General features: G+C 41.7%; 1 non-coding gene across 1 annotated transcript; it reads right to left on the bottom strand.

Annotated features, from left to right (window-relative positions):
• Positions 1-22,212: 22,212 nt before the first annotated feature.
• Positions 22,213-22,326, bottom strand: LOC140279048 (U5 spliceosomal RNA). The gene has a single exon (XR_011909252.1). It is a non-coding gene; the product is annotated as a U5 spliceosomal RNA (small nuclear RNA).
• Positions 22,327-26,671: the final 4,345 nt, after the last annotated feature.

Raw genomic sequence — 26,671 nt, 5'->3', positions numbered from 1 at the left:
GACTGTGAGCCGCTCCCCCCCCCTGAGACGCCGGATGGTGGATCAGAATCTCTTCGAGGCCGTCCGTGAATCGTTCTCCATGGTCTCACCGAACTCCTCCCAGGCCCGAGTTTTTGCCTCTGCAACCGCCAACGCCGCGGCCCGTCTGGCCTGTCGGTACCTATCAGCTGCTTCCAGGGTCCCACTGGCCAAAAAGGCCTGATAGGACTCTTTCTTCAGCTTGACGGCTTCCCTCACCACTGGTGTCCACCAGCAGGTTCGAGGGTTGCCGCCACGACAGGCACCGACCACCTTACGGCCACAACTCCGATCAGCTGCCTCGGCAATGGAGTCACGGAACATGGCCCATTCGGACTCAATGTCCCCCACCTCCCCCGGGATATGGTTGAAGCTCTGCCGGAGGTGGGAGTTAAAGCTCCTTCTGACGGGGGATTCTGACAAACGCTCCCAGCAGACCCTCACAATACGTTTGGGCCTGCCAGGTCTGATCGGCATCCTCCCCCACCAGCGGAGCCAACTCACCACCAGGCGTTGATCAGTTGACAGCTCCGCCCCTCTCTTCACCCGAGTGTCCAGGACATACGGCCGCAAGTCCGATGATACAACCACAAAGTCGATCATCGAACTGCGGCCAAGGGTGTCCTGGTGCCAAGTGCACATATGGACACCCTTATGTCTGAACATGGTGTTCGTTATGGACAGTCCATGACCAGCACAGAAGTCCAACAACATAACACCACTCTGGTTCAGATCGGGGGGGCCGTTCCTCCCAATCACACCCCTCCAGGTCTCACTGTCATTGCGCACGTGAGCATTGAAGTCCCCCAGCAGAACGAGGGAGTCTCCGGTAGGAGCATTCTCCAGTGCCTCCCCCAGAGACTCCAAAAAGGGTGGGTACTCTGAACTGCAGCACAGGGACAGCAGTCCAAGTCTTCTTTCCTCTTCTTCTTTCCTTGTCCCCCGGTCTGGTTCAGTTCAGTTCATGTCATATATTGTAAACAGAAATAAATAAATGGGCATCAAGGGGAGCTTTACATTTATAAAACTTCCCTTGGCAAAGCAAATCTGTTTGGCATCAAAGGTATTCAGACTACAATTCTTCTGAAGGGAAAAAAAAAAAAAAGTAAAGAAGACAGTTCTGCCGAAAGCCAGGGACTAGACCTGTTCTAAGTTCTATACTTTTTAAAAGGGGCGTGTTTATCAACTATGGAATTAGAAGATTTACAAAAATGGTCAAGTGCTAGATCTTCATCTGGGATTTTAACAGTGTCATATAACTATTCAACAGATCAGTTAAAAAAAAGCCTGCTCATGGAGATGTTTCAGGATCTGAATACCAAGCGTGGACCTAATTTTTTCATTTTTGCAATTCTGATACAGGCTATTGAGCGGTGATAACTAACACCAAGTTCAGATACTGCGGATTTTCTACGTTTGATTTGTTAAGATTGAGCAAATCAGGGACAACCTTGAAGGATCTCTTTGGTTTTGTAGGATCAGCAATTACCTGAGAAAGGTTGATATTGGTACACACCTTTTTTAAATGATCAGAGGCAGAGTCCAACTTGTTTAAATTAAAATTGCCACACAGAGATTGGGTTTAGGCCACATGCACACAGAATGACATCAACAAATATAAGAAATATTAAATATTTACACATAGATTTTTGAATACATGTAGAGGAATGATACTTTGAAATGTGCTCATTGCGGAGTTATGATCAGTTGAGTAATGAAGGTTGAACTATTCTGGGAAAGAGGTTCTATTCCCAGCATCATGATGGACACTCCTGATATAGAAGGTTTCGCTAACGCATTGGAATTGTTTTACTATTTTCATATGCATGTGCAATGAAGAATTGCTTGCTGCTGATAAATGCAAAGAAGAACAGCTTACACATAGATGCTCACATATAGGCTGCTGAATGCAATGAAGACCTGCTTATCCAGTAAAGTTCAATGTCAATCTGTAATATTCAATTAGGATTTGCAAAACAGTGAAGTTAAACAATGAATGGGTCCATAGTCGGTATGAGAAGACTACAGGAATATTTACCTGGGTGTACGTTCAAACAGAGATGAGAAAATTGCGATAAATAATTGTTTGTTTGTTTGTTAGTATGTATATGAATGTTATGTGTATAAACTGTGTTGAGTTATAGTTACTCAGTAGTGTCTCAGTGAAACAACCGACGGGGGAAGCCTTGCGGTGACAACAAAAGCAGTGTTTTACTGATCAGTCAAGTTGCTCCAGTGTACTCCATACAAACTGATTGGCTACTGAAGGGATAGAAAATGGGCAATACTTGTTTTAAAGCAAACAAGGAATTAGATGGGAAAAATACATGTTTTAACGGGACCCAGACAATATTAAATACTCAGACAGATGGGAGAAGAAGTGTAGTTTTGTAGGAAATCACAAAATTATTACATAAAATTAGTGAAATCAATTGAAGAATGCCTTTCTGAAGAGCTGTTTACCACAGATGAGCAGCTTTGCGACCAAGCACATTGTAGATCGCTTTACTGCAAAAATGATCTAATTTAATGGATTGGTTTAGACATGCATAACAGCATTTTAAGAACAAAGAGAGAAACAAAAAGGGACGCTTCATGGTGGAAGGTGATGTATAAATAACTGTGTATATGATGAAGGGGGTGGCAACAACCATTCCGAAATCCCGCCATTCTGACATCCCGCTATTCCGACATCCCACCATTCCGACATCCCACCATTCCGACATACCACCATTCCGACATGCAAACGTCCCACCATTCCGACATCCCACCATTCCGACATCCCACCATTCCGACATCCCGCTATTCCGACGTTCAAATGTCCCACCATTCCGACAAGGCTTTCCGTATAAGGAAATGTGTGTTACTCAACAGGTGAGTCCCTTCTTTCTGTTCATGCAATTTATATGTTTAACACATGTTTATAGACAAGCGTTATCAAAAACACAAAGTCTCGGCAACTGGAGGAGGAGAAGCAGTCCGCGGTGGTTTTCAATCACACACTCCAATGCTACTTGTTTCAACTTCCGAAAATTTAATCCAGGAAAAAAAGACTTACAAACATGGACCAAAACGGCTCCATAACACGCACAAGAATCCAAAAGAAACGAAAGTTAACTAAAAGAAAGCAAATGCGCAAAGCCCATCCGCGCTTCCCAAAATTGGAGTGAGTACTCATAAATCACGTGAATAACATGAATAAACGATTTTACTGCATTTTGTTGTGTTTTATACGTTCTATGCTGTCATTTCTCTCTTCTCCTATTGGCAAGGCAAGGCAGAGTGCTCGCAACTGTGTCCTGTGCAGTAGCCGTGATATCTGTTATTGCAATTATTACTTTTGCATATGATGACAGCGTGCAAAAGTCGCATTGGCTCTGTGGAGAGCTCCGCTCCAGCTGGCTGCTGTGACAGCTCACTGACACTGTATTTCTGCTTAATCAGTTTCAGTCTCGCCAGAGTTACATTAATATCTGTATTTTTATATTTGAAATTCAGGGGATTTTGATAATAGATTATTAAAGTTTGTTTGCGAGGCTGTGGCCTCTGGATGTGCAGAGCTTGTGCGCCAAACCTTAGGGCGTATTTGCGCCGGCATATCATTAGTGCAAAATGTTTTGGGTAAAAAATAGGCTATTAAAAGGAACTGTCGGAATGGCGGTATGTTAAATTAAAAAAAAAACATACCGCCATTCCGACCATAGGAGGAAAAAAGTGTCGGAATGGCGGGACGTTTGATAAAAAATTAAGTGTCGCCATTCCGACAATTGGAGACCCATGTCGGAATGGCGAGATGTCGGAATGGCAGCATGTAACCATGATGAAGGAGAGACCATTTGAGCAGCACAGCCATTTCGCAGCACAGGGACAGCAGTCCAAGTTAAAAGATCTCCCACGTGGTATCACCTGTCACATTGTGTCAAGGCATCAAAAGAAGAAAAAATCAGCAAACTCAAGGACAAAAAGACGAAGACTCCGGTGAACGAAGAGAGAGGACTGACAAACCAGAAATACAAAAGGATTCTCGATATCAAGATCCAGAAGAAGAGGCTAACAATGCCACGAACACTTACGATGCTGGGAATGATGCCAGCAATGAACAGAGAAGAAGATTCAGTGTCATCAATCTTCAACACGTGCCTCTAATGAGGGGGTGAATATAGAATCCTCAACGATTACAACGTCTCTGGGAACTGTGACAACAACAAGGTTTAAACCATTTTGATATATATTGTAACCTATTGGCTAAGGAATAGTGCTGAAAATGAGGTAAATCTAATACACCACTGTCCTTGGTCTTCTGTAGGGTTTTTAAACTAATACGTGGTGGTTTGTTTTTCCACAGAAATTTGGAGATGCATGAATCTAGTGACTTAAACCAAGTAGCAGATGGTTTTATGGGGATCATTGAAAACAAATAGTTAACTTTTGGTAGTATCATCATTTTAATGGATGTAACTCTCCCCATAAGTGATATAGGTAAGGACTTCCAACGAGAGAGATCGTCCTCTACTGTCTTTAATAATTGCACATAATTTAGCTTTGTTAGCTCTGAGAGCCTGGAGGATATGTTTATGCCTAAATATCTAATATTTCCTGACTGTAAAGTGATCGCAGTTATATTATGGACCCTACAGTTAATGGGCAGAACTGTGGTCTTAGACCAGTTGATAGAGTAGTCAGAAAGTGCTGAGAATTTATTTATGAGTGTGATCGTGTGAGTGAGAGACGTCTGTGAGTTCTGAAGGAAAAGTAACACATCATCAGCATAAAGACTTATTTTATGCTCAATATTTTGAGATTAATTACTCACAAACGGGTAAGAAAAGGTAGTATTGCCAGACCATACATGATCAAAACAGGGAGCGGAGGTCGTTCAGCTGAAAGAAGGTGTGAATGTCCGACTAAAGTTTATAAAAAGCGGGTAAGACAAGGTGCGAATGCCCGACAATGTATGATCAAAAGAGGGAGCGGAGGTTTTCGGCTGCAAGAAGGTCTGAATGTCCACCCATAATTCCTGAAAAATGGGTAAAAAAAGAGTGCGAATGCCAAACCATACATCATCAAAAGCAGGAGTGGATGTGTTCGGCTACAAGAAGATTTGAATGTCCATCAATAATTGCTTTAAAACATGAAAGAAAATTTTCGAATATCAAACCGCACATGATCATAAGCGGGAGCGGAGGTGGTTCAGCTGCAAGAAGGTGTGAATGTCCGACTTAAGTTCAAATATATTAACAAAAGCGGGAGGAGAGGTGTTCGGATGAGAGTGGTTGAGAATTTCCAACCATAATCTATAAAATGCGGTGAAAAAAAAGGTGTGATAGAACACTAAAAGGTGGAGCGGAAGTGCATAGTTGGTAAAAAGCGGGTAAGAAAAGGTTAAAATACCCGACTGTACACAATCAAAAGAGGGAGCGGAGTTGTTCAGCTAAGAGAAGGTGTGAAAGTCCGACCATGGTTTGTAAAAAGCGGGTAAGAAAAGGTTAAAATACCCGACTGTACACAATCAATAGCGGGAGCGGAGTTGTTCGGCTACTAAAAGGTGTGAAAGTCCGACCCTGGTTTTAAAAAGCGGGTAAGAAAAGGTTCGAATGCCCGAACATACACCATCAAAAGAGGTAGCGGAGGTGTTCCGCTGTAAGACGGTGTGAATGTCCGATCATAGTTGGTAAAAAGCGGGTAAGAAAAGGTTAAAATACCCGACTGTACACCATCAAAAGAGGGAGCGGAGTTGTTCAGCTAAGAGAAGGTGTGAAAGTCCGACCATGGTTTGTAAAAAGCGGGTAAGAAAAGGTTCGTATGCCCGAATATACACTATCAAAACCGGAAGCGTAGGTGTTTGGCTGCAAGAAGGTGTGAACGTCCGACCAAAGTTTGTGAAAAAGCAGTTAAGAAAAGGTTCGAATATCTAACCAAACATAATCAAAAGCGGGAGCAGAGCTGTTCGACTGCAAGTAGGTGTGAATGTCAGAGAATAATTTGCAAAAAGCTGATGAGAAAGGGTGAGAAATCCCGACTATACACCATCAAATGCGGTAGCGGAGTTGTTCGGCTGTGAGTAGGTGTGATTCTCCAACCATAATTGCTGAAAAATGTGTTAGAAAAGGTAAGAATGCCGGTCCATACATCATCAAAAGCGGGAGAGGTGGTGTTCGGCTGCAAGTAGGTGTGAATGTCCATTAATAATTGCTTTAAAACATGAAAGAAAATTTTCGAATATCAAACCTTACATGATCATTAGCGGGAGAGGAGGTGTTCAGCTGCAAGAAGGTGTGAATATCCACCCATAATTACTGAAAAATGGGTAGGAAAAGATGCGAATGTCCAACCATAAATCATCAAAAGCAGGAGTGGAGTTGTTCAGCTACAAGAAGGTATGAAAGTCCAACCATGGTTTGTAAAAAGCGGGTAAGAGAAGGTTCGAATACCCGAATATATACCATCAAAAGCGGAAGCGGAGGTGTTCGGCTGCAAGAAGGTGTGAACGTCCGACCAAAGTTTGTAAAAAGCAGTTAAGAAAAGGTTTGAATATCCAACCGAACATAATCAAAAGTGGGAGCAGAGCTGTTCGACTGCAAGTAGGTGTGAATGTCAGATCATAATTGCTGAAAAATGTGATAGAAAAGACTAGAATGCCGGACAATACATCATCAAAAGCGGGAGAGGTGGTTTTTCGGCTGCAAGTAGGTGTGAATGTCCAGACATAATTACTCACAAACGGGGGAAGAAAGGGTAGTATTTCCAGACCACACATGATCAAAACAGGGAATGGAGGTGGTTCAGCTGCAAGGTGTGAATGTCTGACTAAAGTTTGTAAAAACCGTGTAAGACAAGGGGCGAATGCCCGACAATGTATGATCAAAAGAGGGAGCGGAGGTTTTCGGTTGCAAGGTCTGAATGTCCAACCACAATTTGTAAAAATCGGGGAAGAAAAGGCTCGAAAGCCTGACTATACACCATCAAAAGCGGGAGCAGATGTGTTCCGGTGCAAGAAGGTCTGAATGTCCGACCAAAAATTACTGAAAAATGGGTAAGAAAAGGTGCGAATGCCAAATCATACATCATCAAAAGCAGGAGCGGATGTGTTCGGCTACAAGAAGGTTTGAATGTCCAACCATAGTAAGTAATAGGCGGGTAAGAAAAGGCTCGAATGCCCGACTATATACCATCAAAAGCGGAAGCGGAGGTGTTCGGCTGCAAGACGGTGTGAACGTCCGACCAAAGTTTGTAAAAAGCAGTTAAGAAAATGTTCGAATATCCAACCAAACATTATCAAAAGCGGGAGCAGAGCTGTTCGACTGCAAGTAGGTGTGAATATCAGATCATAATTTGCAAAAAGCTGTTGAGAAAGGGTGAGAATGCCCGACTATACACTATCAAATGTGGGAGCGGAGGTGTTCGTCTGTGAGTAGGTGTGAATGTCCGACCATAAATGCTGAAAAATGTGTTAGAAAAGGTAAAAATGCCGGACCATATATCATCAAAAGCGGGAGAGGTTGTGTTCGGCTGCAAGTAGGTGTGAATGTCCAGCCATAATTACTCACAAACGGGTAAGAAAAGGTACTATTGCCAGACCATATATGATCAAAACAGGGAGCGGAGGTGGTTCAGCTGCAAGAAGGTTTGAATGTCCGACTAAAGTTTGTAAAAAGCGGGTAAGACAAGGTGTGAATGCCCGACAATGTATGATCAAAAGAGGAGCGGAGGTTTTCGGCTGCAAGAAGGTCTGAATGTCCACCCATAATTACTGAAAAATGGGTAAGAAAAGGTGCGAAAGCCCAACCGCACATGATCATAAGTGGATGAGAAGGTGTTCGACTGCAAGTAGGTGTGAATGTAAGATCATAATTTGTAAAAAGCGGGTAAGAAAAGGTAAGAATGCCCAACCATAAATTATCAAAAGCGGCAGCAGAGTTTCGGCTCGTATTTATCAATGTCTAGATAGATTTCAACAAAAAACAACGTTGTACTTTGCAGTAAAAGAAAGTGCAAATCAAAAGTTTTAGGAATCCGAGAATAAGCTTATTTTCATGAGTTCTGCACGATTTCGGATTTTATGTATAAAATGAATTCCTTCACGCAAACTAAGTTAACACTGCTTTGTCCTTCATATGTACCCATTTCTACATATATTTCAAGCATAAACTTTCTCATACTACCCTGAATGAGAAAGAGCCAAACTTGTGATTAAGCCATACGACCCTTTTGAGGAGTTCTGCATGGTTTGGGATTTTATCTATAAAATTAATTCCTTCACTCAAACTATGTTAAAACGGCTTTTACCTTCATATTTATCAATGTCTCGATAGATTTAAACAAAAAAACAACGTTGTACTTTGCAATAAAAGAAAGAGCAAATCAAAAGTTTTAGGAATCCGAGAATAAGCTTATTTTCATGAGTTCTGCACGATTTCGGATTTTATGTATAAAATGAATTCATTCACTCAAACCAAGTTAAAACTGCTTTTTCCTTCATATTTATCAATGTCTAGATCGACTTCAACAAAGAACAACATTGTATTTTGCAGTAGAAGAAAGAGCAAAACTGAAGGACCAGGAATCCGAGAATAAGCTTCTTTTCATACGTTCTGCATGATTTGGGATTTTATGTATAAAATGAATTCATTCACTCAAACCAAGTTAAAACTGCTTTTTCCTTCATATTTATCAATGTCTAGATCGACTTCAACAAAGAACAACATTGTATTTTGCAGTAGAAGAAAGAGCAAAACTGAAGGATCAGGAATCCGAGAATAAGCTTCTTTTCATACGTTCTGCATGATTTGGGATTTTATGTATAAAATGAATTCCTTCACTCAAACTAAGTTAACACTGCTTTGTCCTTCATATGTACCCATTTCTACATATATTTCAAGCATAAACTTCCTCATACTACCCTGAATGAGAAAGAGCCACACTTGTGATTAAGCCATACGCCCCTTTTGAGGAGTTCTGCATGATTTGGGATTTTATCTATAAAATCAATTCCTTCACTCAAACTATGTTAAAACGGCTTTTACCTTCATATTTATCAATGTCTCGATAGATTTAAACAAAAAAACAACGTTGTACTTTGCAGTAAAAGAAAGAGCCAATCAAAAGTTTTAGGAATCCGAGAATAAGCTTATTTTCATGAGTTCTGCACGATTTCGGATTTTATGTATAAAATGAATTCATTCACTCAAACCAAGTTAAAACTGCTTTTTCATTCATATTTATCAATGTCTAGATCGACTTCAACAAAGAAAAACATTGTATTTTGCAGTAGAAGAAAGAGCAAAACTGAAGTTTCCTGAACTGATCAGGAATCCGAGAATAAGCTTATTTTCTTATGGGCAAGTGGGAACTGCTTTGTCCTTCATATTTATCAATGTGTAGATGGATTTCAACTTCTTCAAAGTCCAATGTTTTTCTTTGTTGAAGTCGATCTAGACATTGATGAATATGGAAGGACAAAGCAGTTTTAACTTGGTTTGAGCAAAGCAATTCATTTTATAGCAAAATCCGAAATCGTGCAGAACTCATGAATGCAGGCTTATACTCGGATTCCTGAAACTTTAGATTTGCTCTTTCTTTTACTGCAAAGTACAACGTTGTTTTTTTGTTTAAATCTTTGTAGACATGGTAAATATGAAGAACAAATCAGTTTTAACATAGTTTGAGTGAAGTAATGCATTTTATAAGCAAAATCCCAAATCACGCAGAACTCACGAAAAGCGTTTTCTCGCTTTTCACTGCTTTTTACAAACTTTGGTCGGACGTTCACACCTTCTTGCATCCGAACACCTCCGCTTCCGCTTTTGATGATGTATGTTCGGGCATTCGAACCTTTTATTACCCGCTTTTTACAAACCATTGTCGGACTTTCACACCTTCTTGCAGCCGAACACCACCTCTACCGCTTTTGATGATGTATGGTTCAGTATTCTTACCTTTTCTAACACATTTTTCAGCAATTATGGTCGGACATTCACACCTACTCACAGCTGGACACCTCCGCTCCCGCTTTTGATCATACAATGTCGGGACATCGCTCCTTGTCTTACCAGCTCTTTACAAACTATAGTCAGACATTCACACCTTGCAGCTGAACCTCCGCTCCCTGTTTTGATCATGTATGGTCTGGCAATACTACCTTTTCTTCCCCCGTTTGTGAGTAATTATGGCTGGACATTCACACCTACTTGCAGTCGAACAGCTCTGCTCCCGCTTTTGATTACGTTTGGTTGGATATTCGAACCTTTTCTTAACTGCTTTTTACAAACCATGGTCGGACTTTCACACCTTCTTGTAGCCGAACAACTCCGCTCACGCTATTGATTTTGTACAGTCGGGTATTTTAACCTTTTCTTACCCGCTTTTTACCAACTATGGTCGGACATTCACACCATCTTACAGCGGAACACCTCCGCTCCCACTTTTTATGGTGTATAGTCGGGCATTCGAACCTTTTCTTACCCGCTTTTTACAAACTATGGTGGGACATTCAAACCTTCTTGTATCCGAAAACCTCCGCTCTCTCTTTTGATCATACATTGTCGGACATTCGCACCTTTTCTTACCCGCTTTTTACAAACCATGGTCGGACTGTCACACCTTCTTGTAGCCGAACACATCCGCTCCCGCTATTGATTGTGTACAGTCGGGTATATTAACCTTTTCTTACCCGCTTTTTACCAAGTATGGTTGGACATTCACACCTTCGTACAGCGGAACACCTCCGCTCCCTCTTTTGATGGTGTATGTTCGGGCATTCAAACCTTTTCTTACCCGCTTTTTCCAAACTATGGTCGGCTATTCACAGCTTCCTCTCCACCATACTTGTATGGTGGGATATTCACACCCACTTGCATCCGAAGACCTCCGCCACAAATTTTGTTGATATTTAGTCGGACATTCGCACCTTACCCGCTTTTGGCAAACTATGGCCTTCTTGCAGCCAAACAACTCTGATCTTGCTTTTGATGATGTAAGGTTGGGCATTCAGACCTTGCTTCACCTGCTTTTCACCAAATATAGTCGGACATTCACACCTTCTTGCAGCCGAACACTTCCGCTCCACCTTTTAGTGTTCTATCACACCTTTTTTTTCACCGCATTTTATACATTATGGTTGGAAATTTTCAACCACTCTTATCCGAAGACCTCTCCTCCCGCTTTTGTTAATATATTTGAACTTTAGTTTTACATTCAAACCTTCTTGCAGCTGAACCACCTCCGCTCCCTGTTTTGATCATATATGGTCTGGCTACTACCTTTTCTTACCCGTTTGTGAGTAATTATGGCTGGACATTCACACCTACTTGCAGTCGAACACAACCTCTCTCGCTTTTGATGATGTATGGACCGGCATTTTTACCTTTTCTAACACATTTTTCAGCAATTATGGTCGGAGATTCACACCTACTCACAGCCGAACAACTCAGCTTCCGCATTTGATGATGTATAGTCGGGCATTCTCACCCTTTCTCATCAGCTTTTTGCAAATTATGATCTGACATTCACACCTACTTGCAGTCGAACAGCTCTGCTCCCGCTTTTGATTATGTTTGGTTGGATATTCGAACCTTTTCTTAACTTCTTTTTACATATTTTGGTTGGACGTTCACACCTTCTTGTAGCCGAACACTTCCACTCCTGCTTTTGATGATGTATGGTTGGGCATTCACACATTTTTTTTGCCCATTTTTCAGGAATTATGAGTGGACATTCACACCTTGCAGCTGAACACCTCCTATCCCACTTATGATCATGTGCGGTTTGATTTTCGAAAAGTTTCTTTCATGTTTTCTAGCAATTATTGATGGACATGTAGACCTTCTTGCAGCTGAACACCTCCGCTCCCGCTTTTGATCATACATTGTCAGGCATTCGCACCTTGTCTTACCCACTTTTTACAAACTTTAGTCGAACAGTCACACCTTTTTGCAGCCGAACACCACCTCTCCCGCTTTTGATGATGTATGGTCCAGCATTCTTACCTTTTCTAACACATTCTTCAGCAATTATGGTCGGAGATTCACACCTACTCAGAGCCGAACACCACCGCTCCCGCATTCGATGGTGTATAGTCGGGCATTCTCACCCTTTCTCATCAGCTTTTTACAAATTATGATCTGACATTCACACCTGCTTTTGATAATGTATTGTTAGGCATTCGCACCTTTTTTTTTTACCCATTTTTCATGAATTATGGGTGGACATTCACACCTTCTTGCAGCCTAACACCTCCTCTCCCGCTTATGATCATGTGCGGTTTGATATTCGAAAATTTACTTTCTTGTTTTAAAGCAATTATTGATGGACATTCAAACCTTCTTTTTGATGGTGTATAGTCGGGCTTTCGAGCCTTTTCTTCCCGGTTTTTACAAACCATGGTCGGACTTTCACACCTTCTTGTAGCCGAACAACTCCGCTCCCGCTATTGATTGTGTACAGTCGGGTATTTTAACCTTTTCTTACCCGCTTTTTACAAACTATGGTGGGACATTCAAACCTTCTTGTATCCGAAAACCTCCGCTCTCTCTTTTGATCATACATTGTCGGACATTCGCACCTTTTCTTACCCGCTTTTTACAAACCATGGTCGGACTTTCACATCTTCTTGTAGCCGAACACATCCGCTCCCGCTATTGATTGTGTACAGTCGGGTATTTTAACCTTTTCTTACCCGCTTTTTACCAAGTATGGTCGGACATTCACACCTTCGTACAGCGGAACACCTCCGCTCCCTCTTTTGATGGTGTATGTTCGGGCATTCAAACCTTTTCTTACCCGCTTTTTCCAAACTATGGTCAGCTATTCACAGCTTCCTCTCCACCATACTTGTATGGTGGGATATTCACACCCACTTGCATCCGAAGACCTCCGCCCCAAATTTTGTTGATATTTAGTCGGACATTCGAACCTTACCCGCTTTTGGCAAACTATGGCCTTCTTGCAGCCAAACACCTCTGATCTCGCTTTTGATGATGTAAGGTTGGGCATTCAGACCTTGTTTCACCTGCTTTTCACCAAATATAGTCGGACATTCACACCTTCTTGCAGCCGAACACTTCCGCTCCACCTTTTAGTGTTCTATCACACCTTTTTTTCACCGCATTTTATACATTATGGTCGGAAATTTTCAACCACTCTCATCCGAAGACCTCTCCTCCCGCTTTTGTTAATATATTTGAACTTTAGTCGGACATTCAAACCTTCTTGCAGCTGAACCACCTCCGCTCCCTGTTTTGATCATATATGGTCTGGCAATACTACCTTTTCTTACCCGTTTGTGAGTAATTATGGCTGGACATTCACACCTACTTGCAGCCGAACACAACCTCTCTCGCTTTTGATGATGTATGGACCGGCATTCTTACCTTTTCTAACACATTTTTCAGCAATTATGGTCGGAGATTCACACCTACTCACAGCCGAACAACTCCGCTCCCGCATTTGATGGTGTATAGTCGGGCATTCTCACCCTTTCTCATCAGCTTTTTGCAAATTATGATCTGACATTCACACCTACTTGCAGTCGAACAGCTCTGCTCCCGCTTTTGATTATGTTTGGTTGGATATTCGAACCTTTTCTTAACTTCTTTTTACATATTTTGGTTGGACGTTCACACCTTCTTGTAGCCGAACACTTCCACTCCTGCTTTTGATGATGTATGGTTGGGCATTCACACCTTTTTTTTGCCCATTTTTCAGGAATTATGGGTGGACATTCACACCTTGCAGCTGAACACCTCCTATCCCACTTATGATCATGTGCGGTTTGATTTTCAAAAAGTTTCTTTCATGTTTTCTAGCAATTATTGATGGACATGTAGACCTTCTTGCAGCTGAACACCTCCGCTCCCGCTTTTGATCATACATTGTCAGGCATTCGCACCTTGTCTTACCCACTTTTTACAAACTTTAGTCGAACAGTCACACCTTTTTGCAGCCGAACACCACCTCTCCCGCTTTTGATGATGTATGGTCCAGCATTCTTACCTTTTCTAACACATTCTTCAGCAATTATGGTCGGACATTCACACCTACTCAGAGCCGAACATCTCCGCTCCCGCATTTGATGGTGTATAGTCGGGCATTCTCACCCTTTCTCATCAGCTTTTTACAAATTATGATCTGACATTCACACCTGCTTTTGATAATGTATTGTTAGGCATTCGCACCTTTTTTTTACCCATTTTTCATGAATTATGGGTGGACATTCACACCTTCCTGCAGCCGAACACCTCCTCTCCCGCTTATGATCATGTGCGGTTTGATATTCGAAAATTTACTTTCTTGTTTTAAAGCAATTATTGATGGACATTCAAACCTTCTTTTTGATGGTGTATAGTCGGGCTTTCGAGCCTTTTCTTCCCGGTTTTTACAAACCATGGTCGGACTTTCACACCTTCTTGTAGCCGAACAACTCCGCTCCCGCTATTGATTGTGTACAGTCGGGTATTTTAACCTTTTCTTACCCGCTTTTTACCAACTATGGTCGGACATTCACACCGTCTTACAGCGGAACACCTCTGCTCCCGCTTTTGATGGTGTATAGTCGGGCATTCGAACCTTTTCTTACCCGCTTTTTACAAACTATGGTGGGACATTCAAACCTTCTTGTATCCGAAAACCTCCGCTCTCTCTTTTGATCATACATTGTCGGACATTCGCACCTTTTCTTACCCGGTTTTTACAAACCATGGTCGGACTTTCACATCTTCTTGTAGCCGAACACATCCGCTCCCGCTATTGATTGTGTACAGTCGGGTATTTTAACCTTTTCTTACCCACTTTTTACCAAGTATGGTCGGACATTCACACCTTCGTACAGCGGAACACCTCCGCTCCCTCTTTTGATGGTGTATGTTCGGGCATTCAAACCTTTTCTTACCCGCTTTTTCCAAACTATGGTCGGCTATTCACAGCTTCCTCTCCACCATACCTGTATGGTGGGATATTCACACCCACTTGCATCTGAAGACCTCCGCCCCAAATTTTGTTGATATTTAGTCGGACATTCGCACCTTACCCGCTTTTGGCAAACTATGGCCTTCTTGCAGCCAAACACCTCTGATCTCGCTTTTGATGATGTAAGGTTGGGCATTCAGACCTTGCTTCACCTGCTTTTCACCAAATATAGTCGGACATTCACACCTTCTTGCAGCCGAACACTTCCGCTCCACCTTTTAGTGTTCTATCACACCTTTTTTTCACCGCATTTAATACATTATGGTCGGAAATTTTCAACCACTCTCATCCGAAGACCTCTCCTCCCGCTTTTGTTAATATATTTGAACTTTAGTCGGACATTCAAACCTTCTTGCAGCTGAACCACCTCCGCTCCCTGTTTTGATCATATATGGTCTGGCAATACTACCTTTTCTTACCCGTTTGTGAGTAATTATGGCCTGACATTCACACCTACTTGCAGCCGAACACAACCTCTCTCGCTTTTGATGATGTATGGACCGGCATTCTTACCTTTTCTAACACATTTTTCAGCAATTATGGTCGGAGATTCACACCTACTCACAGCCGAACAACTCCGCTCCCACATTTGATGGTGTATAGTCGGGCATTCTCACCCTTTCTCATCAGCTTTTTGCAAATTATGATCTGACATTCACACCTACTTGCAGTCGAACAGCTCTGCTCCCGCTTTTGATTATGTTTGGTTGGATATTCGAACCTTTTCTTAACTTCTTTTTACATATTTTGGTTGGACGTTTACACCTTCTTGTAGCCGAACACTTCCACTCCTGCTTTTGATGATGTATGGTTGGGCATTCACACCTTTTTTTTGCCCATTTTTCAGGAATTATGGGTGGACATTCACACCTTGCAGCTGAACACCTCCTATCCCACTTATGATCATGTGCGGTTTGATTTTCAAAAAGTTTCTTTCATGTTTTCTAGCAATTATTGATGGACATGTAGACCTTCTTGCAGCTGAACACCTCCGCTCCCGCTTTTGATCATACATTGTCAGGCATTCGCACCTTGTCTTACCCACTTTTTACAAACTTTAGTCGAACAGTCACACCTTTTTGCAGCCGAACACCACCTCTCCCGCTTTTGATGATGTATGGTCCAGCATTCTTACCTTTTCTAACACATTCTTCAGCAATTATGGTCGGACATTCACACCTACTCAGAGCCGAACACCTCCGCTCCCGCATTTGATGGTGTATAGTCGGGCATTCTCACCCTTTCTCATCAGCTTTTTACAAATTATGATCTGACATTCACACCTGCTTTTGATAATGTATTGTTAGGCATTCGCACCTTTTTTTTACCCATTTTTCATGAATTATGGGTGGACATTCACACCTTCTTGCAGCCGAACACCTTCTCTCCCGCTTATGATCATGTGCGGTTTGATATTCGAAAATTTACTTTCTTGTTTTAAAGCAATTATTGATGGACATTCAAACCTTCTTTTTGATGGTGTATAGTCGGGCTTTCGAGCCTTTTCTTCCCGGTTTTTACAAACCTTGGTCGGACTTTCACACCTTCTTGTAGCCGAACAACTCCGCTCCCGCTATTGATTGTGTACAGTCGGGTATTTTAACCTTTTCTTACCCGCTTTTTACCAACTATGGTCGGACATTCACACCGTCTTACAGCGGAACACCTCTGCTCCCGCTTTTGATGGTGTATAGTCGGGCATTCGAAGCTTTTCTTACCCGCTTTTTACAAACTATGGTGGGACATTCAAACCTTCTTGTATCCGAAAACCTCCGCTCTCTCTTTTGATCATACATTGTCGGACATTCGCACCTTTTCTTACCCGCTTTTTACAAACCATGGTCGGACTTTCACATCTTCTTGTAGCCGAACACATCCGCTCCCGCTATTGATTGTGTACAGTCGGGTATTTTAACCTTTTCTTACCCGCTTTTTACCAACTATGGTCGGACATTCACACCTTCGTACAGCGGAACACCTCCGCTCCCTCTTTTGATGGTGTATGTTCGGGCATTCAAACCTTTTCTTACCCGCTTTTTCCAAACTATGGTCGGCTATTCACAGCTTCCTCTCCACCATACTTGTATGGTGGAATATTCACACCCACTTGCATCCGAAGACCTCCGCCCCAAATTTTGTTGATATTTAGTCGGACATTCGCACCTTACCCGCTTTTGGAAAACTATGGCCTTCTTGCAGCCAAACACCTCTGATCTCGCTTTTGATGATGTAAGGTTGGGCATTCAGACCTTGCTTCACCTGCTTTTCACCAAATATAGTCGGACATTCACACCTTCTTGCAGCCGAACACTTCCGCTTTTAGTGTTCTATGAGGCATTCACATATTTTTTTTCACCGTATTTTATAGATTATGGTTGGAAATTCTCACCCACTCTCATCCGAAGACCTCTCCTCCCGCTTTTGTTAATATATAGTCGGGCATTCGAACCTTTTCTTACCCGCTTTTTACAAATTATAGTCGAACATTCACACCTACTTGCAGCTGAATACTTCCGCTCCACCTTTTAGGTATGTATGGTTGGCATTTGCACCTCTTTTTATACTGATTGCTGAAGATTAAGTTGTACTTTCTCAAACTACAACATTTTTTTATTTGTTGAAACTTGATTTGAAGTGGATAAATAAGGAGGAGAAACAGTTTTAAGTCAGGCTGATAGAAGGAATTAATTTTATAGCAAAATCTGTACTTCGTCATATGTCGAGAGATGCTTATTGCTGAAGAAGTTCTTTCTCATTCTACAAAGTACAACGTTGTTTATCGTTGAAACTTGATTAGACATGAATAAATATGAAGGACAAAGCAGTCTTAACTTGGTTTGAGTTAAGGAATTCGTTTTATAGGAGAATCCGAATTCGTGCATAACTCATAAAATAGAGCTTATTTTCGGATTCCTGAAGAATGATTCTGGTTCTTTCTCATAATACAAAGTTTGTTGTTTATTGTTGAAACTTCATCAGAAGTGAAGAAATAAATGAATGCCTATCAACAAATGTGGGATCTAAACTCTAGTGCTTCCTCTAAAATAATTTCCTTTCTCAATTTAGAAATGTGTGTGTGTAAGTCACAACACCCGTGACACCAAAACGGCTTTCTTTTCTCTACACTCTGCACTATGAGCACACACACCAAATCAGAAAGGCTTTTTTCTCTCTTTTCTACATTATGGACTGTGGGGACACAAAACCGCTCTCTCTCTTTTTTTTTTTATCGTGTGCCAGGGCGTTGTCTCATGTATTAGATTATGCTTAAGATACGAATGGGTTTATCAGTCACATCAGAATCCATACATACTGATCCTCCCGTAATAAAATGGTCGGATCTTATCAAACACACTTTGTTTCTTGTGACAATCAAGTCAGCGAAACAGCGTATACACGTCAAGACACTGAATCAAGTTTGCCACAAGAACTCATAAGTTTGGCAGTATTGCTCTGCCATCAGCAATGATACACCCATTTTATTTTCGTGAGACATGTGCAAGCACCTGTTCATCTACTGTTCTATCACTATGAATTAGTAATCTATTATCAATAAGGATACTTCTACAACTACTATCAAAGTATGTCCGGACTTCTTATGTTGTCAGTTGCTATATATGAATAAGTGGGGAGCTACTGACAAGCATTAAGCATGTCACACAGCCCAAACATATAACATTTCAGGACACACCACACAGTTAACAACCACAGTGAAGCGTGTCAAAGCCCAAACATGTAACATTCAACAGGACACTTACACAACACATTCAAATCAAACAGTCAGACAACATACAAGAACATATACCCCAGCCGGCATTGCTCCCTGCCTATTTTCGTACAGCACACTATGTGTGCGCACACCTTTATTCACAAACTCTTCAACTTATACTCTTTTACCGAAGCTGCTACAGCTCGATTGGCCAAATACCCTTAGATCCTATTTCGGTGAATTTGACATCTGCCTTGTATGTAACAGATTAGCGGTTTAGCAGTTTTAATTTAGTTTGAGTGAAGGAATTAATTTTATAGCAAAATCCGAAATCGTGAAGAACTAAGCTTATTCTCGGATTCCTGAATCTTTAGATTTGCTCTTTCTTTTACTGCAAAGTACAATGTTGAGCAGCACTAATGAGTTGTTTCTATTTTTGGCAGGCTTTACCTTTGCGGGTGAAGCCCTTTCTGTCTGTGCAAAAGAAATCTTCTTACTGTGCAGAGTGACTTCTCTGAGTAGAGTCGCCTTACTTGTTGCGACTGTGCCGATGTTCGAAGCTGGAGTGCAAAGTTGTTGCTTGAATGGTGCTTGCTGGAGCGTGCGGGAGTGCAAAGTTATACCATTTAAAAGGGCTGAAGAGTGCTCAGTGCAGCGGGTGGGCGACACTCTGGCCACCTTGAAAACCGAGATTACATCCACTACCAGGGGCAGCCCAAGTTCTGCCGCAAGTGTGGTGAGCATGGGCACCTGGTTGAGGCTTGTACCAAGGTGTTATGTGGGAAGAGCAGAGAAATTGGGCAAACTTTTGGAGAGTGTCCAAATGGCAGGAAATGTAATCTCTGTGGAGAATTAAATCACCTCTTCAGAGATTGCCCTAAATCTTTTGCCAACAAATTAAAGACGGTAAAGCCACAGTCAAGCCAACAAAGAGAAGGACCAAAGGTGGCAGTTGGTGAACAAAGTGAAGAGGTTGACCCAATAAATTCAAACTTCCCGCCAAAAGCTTGGATTGGAAGTGAGGAGCAAAAAGGGGAGGGGCCTGTAGAGGCCTCACCACTCAGTGTTGAAGTCTGTGAGAATTCACAGGCAGAGGGTGGAGCTACGCTAAATGAGGAGGAAGAGCAGACAGGTGAGTCTAGTGAAGATACTCACCTCCCCGAAGGTCAACAGCCGAAGAGGACGGCATCTGAGCCTCTGATTCCCCAGTGGTATCAGAGAAGAGGGGAAGGGTTAGGTCCCTTTCAGACAGTTCTTCAGTGGAAGAACCTAGAGTCTTCCCCTCCGACTCACCAAATGAGGTCTCCTTTTTAACTTCAGCTCTGCACTCGACCCCCAGGGACTCAAAGTTAAATGCAACATTGCGTCAGAGGCCAACACCGAGAGTCCGAAAAGGAAATATAGATCACCCTACTCACTTTTCACCTAAAGAAATGAAGGAAGAGCTAGTTTCCCAAGAAATAACCTGTGTGTAATTTGTTTTGATAACTTAGAAAAACGAAAATGACATACCTACTTTCCTTTATGCTTTTAATGGTTCTCACCTTCTCAACACTAAATGTGAGAAGTGTGAAATCAAAGACAAGAGCCCAGAGTATTTTATCCATCTTAGACTCCATAAAATCAGATGTGTTTTTAATACAAGAATGTGGACTACCTTTTTTAAAAAACCATAGACAATGGGAGGAAATGTGGCCCCATTTATCGATATGGAGTGGCTCAAATCAAAATAAAAATGATGGTGTGGCCATTCTAATTAAAAATCCGCATGTTCTGGTGAAAGGTAGCACAGTGGTGAGAGACGGACGGGCACTTTTAGCACACTTGAATTTTATGGGGCAAGACTTTAACCTCTTAAATATTTATGGTTTCAATGGAAAAAATGAAAGGTATGACCTTTTAGAAGATATACAGCTTTACATGCTAGGGCAAGTACCTTTAGTTGTAGGAGGGGATTTTAACTGTATCTTGAGCAGGAAAGATAGAAAAAGAGCAGGGGTAGATTTTAAAGTGGATAAGACTTCGATTTTACTTCAGGGCATAAGCAGGGATTTTAAGCTTACTGACTGTTTTAAAACCATGCATCCCAGAGAGGAGGGCTTCACCTGGTTTAGTCATGATGGCACCAGAGCCTCTCGCATTGATTATTTCTTTACTAGAGATTGCCCACCCACTGATGTTAGATTAACCCCTGTTTTCTTTTCAGACCACCTTATGCTCTCCTGCACCCTTTCACCCCCTTCTGGTGTGACGGTAGGAAGTGGTCTGTGGAAACTCAACTGTTCCCTGTTGGAGGATGAAATCATAGTCAGTCAGTACAGGGAATGTTATAAAGAGTGGCAGACCCTTCAAGACCTCTACGAAACACATGCACAATGGTGGGAAATGGTGAAGGAAACGACCCAGACTTTTTTTAAACAGCAAGGTAAACGTAAAAAAAGGAAAGAGAATAGATGTATGATGGGACTACATAAACGCTTACAGCGCTACTTTAAACTAAATCAGTGTGGCATAGACTTTAAAGAAGAAATCAAAGATGTCAAAAAGGAAATGTCAGTTTTAGCAGAAATAAAGAGTAAAGGAATTTTTGTAAGAAGCAGGGAGCAGGAAATTGAGGAAGGTGAAAAAGAAAGAAAGTTATAAATAAAAAGGAGTGTATTCAAAATCTAAAAAGAGAAGATGGGTTTTTAACAAAATCCACACAAGAGATGATTGAAACTGTACATACCTTTTATAGTAACATGTACAAAGAGAAACCAGTGCACTTGGAAACATCGGCAGAAATCTTAAAATTCGTTGACAAAACCGTAAAAGAGAATGCACACTTGACACAGAATTTTACTGCTTTAGAGTTAAAAAAATGCCTAACAGGTTTTAAGAGAAGTCGAGCTCCGGGTTTAGACGGGCTTCCTGCAGAATTCTATCTGACCTATTGGGACCTTTTATCATCAGACATTTTAGATGTTTTTAAAGATTTTGAAAAACTCGACCGACTGCCTGACAGTTTTAGAGTGGGAATAGTGACTCTACTTTATAAAAAAAATGATAAGACTGACCTAAAGAATTGGAGGCCCATCACACTTTTAAACTTTGACTGTAAACTTTTTAGCAAGGTTTTAGCGACACGGATGTCCTCTGTTTTAGAGGAGGTAATTCACCCAGACCAAGCTTGTGCCATCTCAGGGAGACAACTCACCGACAGCCTCGTACTGATTCGAGACATCATTGATTACGCTAGAGACAGAAACACCCGGCTTGTCATCTTAAATTTAGACTTTGAAAAAGCATTTGATCGGGTCTCGCATCAATATCTCTTTCAGGTGTTGCAGCCATCGAAAAGGGCCCGATTGTTCCTACTTGGTGAGCTTTGCTTGGTTGAGACGCTTGCCCCCCCCCCCCCCGCTCCTCGGCTGACCAAGTAGAAACAATCTATTCGATGGCTGCCTTGTCTTGTAAGGCGACTCTACTCAGAGAAGTCACTCTGCAAAGTAGCAAGATTTCTTTTGCACAGACAGAAAGGGCTTCACCCGCAAAGGTAAAGCCTGCCAATAATAGAAACAACTCATTAGTGCTGCTCTCCACGGAAGTCTTTAGTAAAAGGCGAAAGACTTGTATGTTATGAAGAGAAACCAGAGTACGATTATCCGTCACTGCGGGAGCAGGGCATCAGGCTAGTTGGTATAGCCACCTTCCCCATGGTGAGCTTTGCTTGGTTGAGACGCTTCCCCCCCCCCCCCCCCCCCCCCCCCCCTGCTCCTCGGCTGACCAAGTAGGAACAATCGGGCCCTATTCGATGGCTGCCTTGTCTTTTACTCTATGCAAAAGACAAGGCAGCAACAAAAACACCACGAGAATCCCGTATTGAGGCTTTGTTCTGACCGCTCATTCGGTGTCGCGTTTCTTTCAAGCAATTCTCCCGGTTAGCCGACACTCGGCTCGCTCCCATAGCCGTGTTAAAGTCTACTTCGCATTCACTCTCTTTTCTCAGCAGACTCTTGGGATTTTATCTATAAAATGAATTCCTTCACTCAAACTATGTTAAAACTGCTTTGTCGTTCATATTTACCATGTCTAGAAAGATTTAAACAAAAAAAACAACGTTGTACTTTGCAGTAAAAGAAAGAGCAAATCTAAAGTTTCAGGAATCCGAGAATAAGCTTACTTTCATGAGTGCTTCACGATTTCGGATTTTGCTATAAAATGAATTCCTTCACTCAAACTAAATTAAAACTGCTAAACCGCTAATCTGTTACATGTAAGGCAGATGTCAAATTCACCGAAATAGGATCTAAGGGTATTCGGCCAATCGAGCTGTAGCAGCTTCGGTAAAAGAGTATAAGTTGAAGAGTTTGTGAATAAAGGTGTGCGCACACATAGTGTGCTGTACGAAAATAGGCAGGGAGCAATGCCGGCTGGGGTATATGTTCTTGTATGTTGTCTGACTGTTTGATTTGAATGTGTTGTGTAAGTGTCCTGTTGAATGTTACATGTTTGGGCTTTGACACGCTTCACTGTGGTTGTTAACTGTGTGGTGTGTCCTGAAATGTTATATGTTTGGGCTGTGTGACATGCTTAATGCTTGTCAGTAGCTCCCCACTTATTCATATATAGCAACTGACAACATAAGAAGTCCGGACATACTTTGATAGTAGTTGTAGAAGTATCCTTATTGATAATAGATCACTAATTCATAGTGATAGAACAGTAGATGAACAGGTGCTTGCACATGTCTCACGAAAATAAAATGGGTGTATCATTGCTGATGGCAGAGCAATACTGCCAAACTTATGAGTTCTTGTGGCAAACTTGATTCAGTGTCTTGACGTGTATACGCTGTTTCGCTGACTTGATTGTCACAAGAAACAAAGTGTGTTTGATAAGATCCGACCATTTTATTACGGGAGGATCAGTATGTATGGATTCTGATGTGACTGATAAACCCATTCGTATCTTAAGCATAATCTAATACATGAGACAACGCCCTGGCACACGATAAAAAAAAAAAGAGAGAGAGCGGTTTTGTGTCCCCACAGTCCATAATGTAGAAAAGAGAGAAAAAAGCCTTTCTGATTTGGTGTGTGTGCTCATAGTGCAGAGTGTAGAGAAAAGAAAGCCGTTTTGGTGTCACGGGTGTTGTGACTTACACACACACATTTCTAAATTGAGAAAGGAAATTATTTTAGAGGAAGCACTAGAGTTTAGATCCCACATTTGTTGATAGGCATTCATTTATTTCTTCACTTCTGATGAAGTTTCAACAATAAACAACAAACTTTGTATTATGAGAAAGAACCAGAATCATTCTTCAGGAATCCGAAAATAAGCTCTATTTTATGAGTTATGCACGAATTCGGATTCTCCTATAAAACGAATTCCTTAACTCAAACCAAGTTAAGACTGCTTTGTCCTTCATATTTATTCATGTCTAATCAAGTTTCAACGATAAACAACGTTGTACTTTGTAGAATGAGAAAGAACTTCTTCAGCAATAAGCATCTCTCGACATATGACGAAATACAGATTTTGCTATAAAATTAATTCCTTCTATCAGCCTGACTTAAAACTGTTTGTCCTCCTTATTTATCCACTTCAAATCAAGTTTCAACAATTAAAAAAAATTTGTAGTTTGAGAAAGAACAACTTAATCTTCAGCAATCAGTATAAAAAGAGGTGCAAATGCCAACCATACATACCTAAAAGGTGGAGCGGAAGTATTCAGCTGCAAGTAGGTGTGAATGTTCGACCATAATTTGTAAAAAGCGGGTAAGAAAAGGTTCGAATGCCCGACTATATATTAACAAAAGCGGGAGGAGATGTCTTCGGATGAGAGTGGGTGAGAATTTCCAACCATAATCTATAAAATACGGTGAAAAAATATATGTGAATGCCTCATAGAACACTAAAAGCGGAAGTGTTCGGCTGCAAGAAGGTGTGAATGTCCGACTATATTTGGTGAAAAGCAGGTGAAGCAAGGTCTGAATGCCCAACCTTACATCATCAAAAGCGAGATCAGAGGTGTTTGGCTGAAAGAAGGCCATAGTTTGCCAAAAGCGGGTAAGGTGCGAATGACCGACTAAATATCAACAAAAGTGGGGGCGGAGGTCTTCGGATGCAAGTGGGTGTGAATATCCCACCATACAAGTATGGTGGAGAGGAAGCTGTGAATGGCCGACCATAGTAAAAGGCGGGTGAGAGAAGGTGCGAATGTCAAACCATACATAATCAAAAGAAGGAGCAGAGGTGTTCTGCTGTAAGAAGGTGTGAATGTCCAACCATAGTTGGTAAAAAGCGGGTAAGAAAAGGTTAAAATACCCGACTGTACACAATCAATAGCGGGAGCGGAGTTGTTCGGCTACTAAAAGGTGTGAAAGTCCGACCATGGTTTGTAAAAAGCGGGTAAGAAAAGGTGCGAATGCCCGACAATGTATGATCAAAAGAGGGAGTGGAGGTTTTCGGCTGCAAGAAGGTCTGAATGTCCAACCATAATTTGTAAAAACCGGGGAAGAAAAGGCTCGAAAGCCCGACTATACACCATCAAAAGTGGGAGCGGAGGTGTTCAGCTGCAAGACGGTCTGAATGTCCATCAATAATTTATAGAAAACATGAAAGAAAATTTTCGAATATCAAACTGCACATGATCATAAGCGGGAGAGGAGGTGTTCAGCTGCAAGAAGGTGTGAATGTCTACCCATAATTACTGAAAAATGGGTAAGAAAAGGTGCGAATGCCTAACCATACATCATCAAAAGAGGGAGCGGAGGTGTTCCGCTGTAAGACGGTGTGAATGTCCGACCATAGATGGTAAAAAGCGGGTAAGAAAAGGTTAAATTACCCGACTGTACACAATTAAAAGAGGAAGCGGAGTTGTTCAGCTAAGAGAAGGTGTGAAAGTCCGACCTTGGTTTGTAAAAAGCGGGTAAGAAAAGGTTCGTATGCCCGAATATACACCATCAAAAGCGGAAGCGGAGGTGTTCGGCTGCAAGATATTGTGAACATCCGACCAAAGTTTGTAAAAAGCAGTTAAGAAAAGGTTCGAATATCTAACCAAACATAATCAAAAGCGGGAGCAGAGCTGTTCGACTGCAAGTAGGTGTGAATGTCAGATCATAATTTGCAAAAAGCTGATGAGAAAGGGTAAGAATGCCCGACTATACACCATCAAATGCGGTAGCGGAGTTGTTCGGCTGTGAGTAGGTGTGAATCTCCAACCATAATTGCTGAAAAATGTGTTAGAAAAGGTAAAAATGCCGGTCCATACATCATCAAAATCGGGAGAGGTGGTGTTCAGCTGCAAGAAGGTCTAAATGTCCATCAATAATTGCTAGAAAACATGAAAGAAAATTTTCGAAAATCAAACCACACATGCTCATAAGTGGGAGAGGAGGTGTTCAGCTGCAAGAAGGTGTGAATGTCCACCCATAATACCTGAAAAATGGGTAAAAAAAAGGTGCGAATGCCCAACCATACATCATCAAAAGCAGGAGTGCATGTGTTCGGCTACAAGAAGGTGTGAACGTCCAACCAAAGTTTGTAAAAAGCAGTTAAGAAAAGGTTCGAATATCCAACCATACATAATCAAAAGCGGGAGCAGAGCTGTTCGACTGCAAGTAGGTGTGAATGTCAGATCATAATTTGCAAAAAGCTGATGAGAAAGGGTGAGAATGCCCGACTATACACCATCAAATGCGGGAGCGGAGTTGTTCGGCTGTGAGTAGGTGTGAATCTCCGACCATAATTGCTGAAAAATGTGTTAGAAAAGGTAAGAATGCCGGTCCATACATCATCAAAAGCGAGAGAGGTTGTGTTCGGCTGCAAGTAGGTGTGAATGTCCAGCCATAATTACTCACAAACGGGTAAGAAAAGGTAGTATTGCCAGACCATATATGATCAAAACAGGGAGCGGAGGTGGTTCAGCTGCAAGAAGGTTTGAATGTCCGACTAAAGTTCAAATATATTAACAAAAGCGGGAGGAGAGGTCTTCGG

Source organism: Leuresthes tenuis, unplaced genomic scaffold (assembly GCF_036924035.1).
Source record: "Leuresthes tenuis unplaced genomic scaffold, fLeuTen1.0.hap1 SCAF_20, whole genome shotgun sequence".
In the NCBI taxonomy this organism is placed as follows: domain Eukaryota; kingdom Metazoa; phylum Chordata; class Actinopteri; order Atheriniformes; family Atherinopsidae; genus Leuresthes; species Leuresthes tenuis.
Note: the sequence above shows the minus strand (reverse complement) of the source record. Positions and strands in the feature narration are given on the sequence as shown.